Source organism: Humulus lupulus, chromosome 6 (genome assembly GCF_963169125.1).
Source record: "Humulus lupulus chromosome 6, drHumLupu1.1, whole genome shotgun sequence".
NCBI classification, from domain to species: domain Eukaryota; kingdom Viridiplantae; phylum Streptophyta; class Magnoliopsida; order Rosales; family Cannabaceae; genus Humulus; species Humulus lupulus.
In genome coordinates, this window is record NC_084798.1 from 135,187,373 (window position 1) to 135,193,372 (window position 6,000).

The window sequence follows — 6,000 nt, forward strand, 5'->3', positions numbered from 1 at the left end:
ATCTAAAAGTTAATTTTAAAAAATAAAGGGTTCAAACGGGTAATCGGCGAAAATAAGTCTTACACAAAATGTAATGCCCTACCTCCTTAGAGCCGTTACTAAGTGATTTATAAATGTGTCATTAGCTCGCTAATCGAGGTTTTATATTTAAAAGTGTGATTGACTAAAAATAAAGACTTATTTAATAAACATTAAGCATAAAAGTAGTTGGGCTTTAATTGAAATTCGTAAAAATGTTACATTGGGATCCCAAACACTGTTTTTTAAATACTTTTACAACCCAAAGGTATAGTATAGTCGACCTATGAGATAAAACCGAACGTTTACCATGTGTTCCTTAAAATAATCCCCAGCTGTGGTGGCCAGGTAGGCCAAACATGTACACACTGCTCCATGCCCTCCAACTCATGGTTGTTCAACCCAATTTCCTTGCTCTTACCTACACCACAGAGCACCCGTGAGCCAAGGCCTAACAAGAGAACTTCAAGCACAGCATGCAATAATAATACATCCCAAAAAAACATACTCAATAAAAGCAACAAACAGATACCAGATCGTCCTAGCATGCACAATGACACAACATTAGAACAGCTCAAAAGCACAATGGCATAACAGCCTAATAGTACAACAGTACAATAACTCAATACAATAATATGACACGACAACATAATAATAAAACAGTATATTAACACATCAGCTAAATACTACAACAACGGCCTTCATCGATCGGGGTGCGTTACTAGGCACCAAGTCCACAGTCCCAGCCGAATGGGTGTGTACAGCACGCTTGAGGGTCTCGCCCTGGCGGCCAGCATTCAGCATGCTTAACGCCGATTCTGGCACCTTTGCTCTTCCAGCTCTTGCTGCTCCCGGCTTTTGCCTCTCCCGGATTTTTCCGCTCCCGGCTCTTACCGATCAGTCACATCTACATGTTTGGAATACCAGTTATAAGCAACACATACATCACAACACACCACTTAGCTCTATGAGTACAAACAGTTCTCTTACCTATGTCCCACGATATCTGAGCACAGCATAGTCCTCTATCCCAAGCCTCGTTGAAAAGCCTAGTCACAACATATTTAAAATAATCATTCATCAAGTTCTAATCCAATAAATAGCATCGAGACATAAATCTAGCCTCCGGGACCTTGGATTCTACCAAACTGGGTAGTAGAAGCTCTCCCGAGCTAAAATCCCTCAAACTGCCAAAATTCAGCATTAAGGTTGCGACCCAGCCCCTTTAAGGGTCGTGGTGCACCCCAAGTCAGAGGCAAAATGCCTCTCTGTTTAGAGACACGGGTTGCGGTGCCCAAACCTTGCGCCGCGGCGCCTGGGCAACATCCTGAGGTCCCCTGGCCTATAAACTCAAGCGGGTCGTGGCGCTTGATGAACAGGGCCGCAGCTCGAGCCCGAAACCCAGAAATTCCCCTGCGTTTTCTTGAGCCAGTTCCTCTGAACTCAACCCAAATCAATACCTAAACCCAAAATTCAATCTAGAGTTTACATCACTACCACATAATCAGTTTACTACCCCAAAAACTACTCCATCCCCTCACCAAAACCCAAAATCAAACCAAGGTTTGCACCTAAGAAAAGCTTAAGAGATTACAGTAGAACTTCACAAATTCAACATCAGAATTCTTACCTCACTTGATAAATCCGACCTTGGACCAAATTCCAACACCTTTAGTTGGTTTTCCCCAAGTTCCTAGCTTCAATTCTCAGCCATTAACCTAAAAAATTCACCAAGCTTCCAAGCCTAATGAGAGGGGAAAAGAGAATCGAGAGAGAGAGAATATAGCCAGTGAGGTGTGTGTGTTTTTGATTTATGGTTCCTTCTACAGAACCTCCAAGGCTCAAGTTGAGTCTATCCATAATACAAAAGACTAAAATACCCTTAAGTCTATCATAAATCTCTTGGTGCCACCAAGGGCAATCCCGACAATTTATGAATCCCACTAATTCCTCGAGTGTTCCCATAAATCCTCATTTAATCCCGACATGTCCAAATCATTACTAAACTACTACCTATTACTTGATAAATCCCGAACACATATTACATTCCCAAAATACCCCAAGGCTCCTCCCGAGCCGGGTATTTAACCCCGTTGTGACTTTCTAGCTAAACTGCTCCCTAGGACCGTCTCGGATCGTGCATCACAAATATATCACCACTCACTCGTGGTATCAATTACAATATATAAAAATATTGCATTTATGCCCTAAACAGGCTAAAATTACAATTATGCCCCTAATATCCAAATGGGGCCCACATGCATATTTAATTCACATAAACATACATTTCTAATCACATAATCATCAAATCCACATATTAAGATAATTAAATAAATTATTGCCTTCCAGGCATGCTAATTGTTATACCCAAAAATTGGAGATCAAGGACGTGGCAATAAATGTGACAAATGGCAGTGCATGGTCAGTAAAAGACACGTTAATAGTCAATAAATACATTGACTCCTCAGAGTTGTGATAAAGTGACTCGGTAGACTGACGAAGAATTTGGACTGCTTGAAAGATGTCATAACCAAGCCAAGTGCACCTTGGTCCTAGGAGGCTAAGGAGAATGCATCCTAGGAGGCTAAGGGGAGTGCATCCTAGGAGAGCTAAGGGGAGTGTATCCTAGGAGAGCTAAGGATGAGGTCCGAGGAGAACTCAAGAAAGTGGTCTTAGGAGACCCCAAGGAGAAAGTGGTCCTAGGAGACCCCAAGGAGTATGTGGTCCTAGGAGACCCCAAGGGTGTGTCCGAGGTAAGCCTCCCAAGGTTTCCTAAGTTTGGCTCGAAAGTGTCCAAGGTAAGTAGCTAAGGAGGAGGAGTCCCATGCAAGTGAGACTACGTCAAAATCCCCAGAACGACTTCAGCAAGAGTTGGTCTAAGCATCCGGGAATCTCTCATTCCTCACTCAAATTGAGGAATCAGTTGTATTTTAAATATTTCTTGTAATATAAATATAAGATGAATAATAAAATATCCCAGTTCTAAGGGATATCAGTTGTATGACCCTAAGCCTATAAATAGAGGGCTGATGGGATGAGAGAGGGGCTTCTTCTGCTTCTTCTTTCTAGAGAGAGAAAATTGGGTCTGAGTATTCTAGAGAGAGAAAGTGCTGAAATAAGAGAGAATTCTTGTATTTTTGCAATCTGTACTGAAGAAACTCAGTTGGTTCAGTCCATCTGATCTTGAGTACGGATCTATAAATCACAACTCTAAGTGGATTAGGCTATTACCGACAATCGGGGCTGAACCACTATAAAAATCTACTGTGTTATTTACTTTTCTTGTTTAAATCGTCTGTGTCGTTTTTATTTCTCTTGAAGGCTTGTCGTATTTGACGTTCTCACGTCGTTGGCTAAAAACGCAGTCAACACTAATCAAGGCACTTAGCCTTAATATCGAATTCGGGACGTTACAACTATCCCCTCCTTAATAGAATTTCGTCCTCGAAATTTATTCAAACACCTTGGGATACCAATCCCGCAAACCTGACTATAACCCTAGAATTAGATGCTTTGCTTGGTCACTACTTGCAACATTCTTACAAGAACAATAGTCTTAATCTGTAAGACTTCCTCTCTTTTATCCAGAAATCCACTAAATTTCCAAGGTCTCCTTACCAAATCAGGGGTTGTACTTGCCACCCATTTCTTCAACATTGGCACCAGTAACATCTCGTAAGCCTCTACCCTTACTGAGGTAAGGCAAAACTATATGCCCCTGGCCTAATCCCTATCAGAATCTCACAAACATAAGTCAACTCTAGAGTCAAACTCCTCATTTCCTTCTTGAGCCATCGTACTCTTGTTAGTTCATAACACACAAAGGACACAAAGTTTACAATCCCGGAACTCCACGTTCCCATATCTAGACTTGTGAATTCTCATGTCCTTGTAATAATGCAGACACTCCTTTCCTTAACGTTCTTTAATAATTTCACTGGTTCTCTAACCTATTTTTGGGCTAGCGTACTCCCTATCCCTAGGTTCGTCTCCGGAGTAAGCACTTCTTGTTCCCTGTCTCACAATATTTTACTCGGAGTCATTCTACGACCCTTTTTTTTCCAGAACCTGGGAATCCATGGATTCCAATATGACACTATCACCCTTGGTATCCAATGAATACATACGTTCCCCTCTCGTGCCCATTCTCTCCTTTGATACCTTACTCACACCAACCATGGTGTGCCAACCGAATAGGTAAAATCATAACTTTCGTATTTACTCACCTTGTCTGTAACCAAAGGTGGTCCACCCCTAGGGTTCATAACCATATCCCTTTATACTAACTCTAGGATACACTAGAATCATAATTACCTTTCTGGCCTCTGATTATTACCTCTAATTTACTAAATGATTAGGCCGTGTGCCTCACGATGTACAAAGTGTAGTCTCAGCATCTATTCAATTTCCTGGATCTAATAACCGTAAGGGGTGATTTAAGGTTCATCCCACATCTTCCCCTCATTGCCAGTATACTTGAGATCACTCATCTGATCCACATAATTTAACTCATCTATTCCAAAGTAGTAGGATTCTTAACCTTTCCTACAAGATCCTCTTCCTGCGTTTCACTGTTCATTCATAGGAATATATTTGCCAACTATCAACCGCAAGTTCCAAATCAAACTCAGTCATTACTTCATTCTAATCGTGGTTAACCAGCATGACTATCAGCTTGCCATCCATTGTGAGGTGTAAATGATCACTCTTTCATTTACACACGACGCACCTTAACTCATAACTTACTGTACCGGAACTCCTCATTCTAAGCAAGGATGATGTCTCTCGCATCGTTCTCCTATACCAATCCATACATACAAATCTAATATCGTGACATGTGAATCAATCTTTATACCAACTTCTGAAAATCTGGTACACAACCACCCATTCAGATCAACTTTATGTTCCCATGTTACCTCAGTCAAAGTATGGATGTCCTCGAAGATGCCTCATGTAGTAGTCGATGTGTCCCTCTGGTTTCACTAGGCTTTTCACCCACAAGGATTTCCTTTAATAATTTCCTTACATTTTCCATCTTAATTACCTCATACATGTTCCCATTACCTCTCATAACATGACCTTGAACATCTTCTAGAGAAATCAGAACATGTCCCTCTTGGAACCTTACATGTAACCTTGTTTCCTTAGCCTTGGTACTATCAGAAAAGGTGTTATTCTTGTTCTGCTTCTAGTTGGGAATAATCTGAAACATTCTTAATCAATCTGAATATGGCTCATCAACATCATCCCTATACCCTCTACTTAATGAACTTTCCTGGGCCGCTAAAGCATTGGTCAGTTTAAAAGCCTTTACCAATAATCCATCATATCCTACTTAGTGCAAGAGGAAATTCTTGAAACGCCTTTTGCTTTGACCCTTAACTGGGTAATTCTCGAAAAAACATTGTCCTATCCTCGCAATCGGGTAATGAAACCTTTATTCTAGGCAATGGATACCTATCCCTAACAATCACTTCCTTGACTACCTACATGCACTACATATCCTCGTAGACTTGGCCCTTTTCTTGTTAAATCGTATAGGTGTGTCCCTGATTAAGATGCTCTGTCTGATCAACTCTCAAGTCAAACACTTATTCAACTGAACCTTAATTCTTCCCGCTGAGCTAGTGCCATATGTCATAATGTCTCGGATACTGCTTCTTTCTCTGCCATAATCTCGTTACACACTAATTTCCCTAAATGCGGCAATTATCCCATCAAATTCTCATGAACCCATCTAAAACCTTATCGGTCGATCCGGTCTTCATCTGGTCTATCTAATATAACCTTAGAGGCATCTTCCTCAACAGCTAGGCATCCTGCAACTGCAACCGAGTCTTCTCCTCTTAACCTCAGAAGTCTTCATCTTATTCTTCAATCCATGGTTGTTCCTTATTTGACCAAGAAATCCACACTCAAGACCACCTTATATACCTCATAGAACCAGCTCAATCAATTACTGTAACATCCCAAATTTCCTAA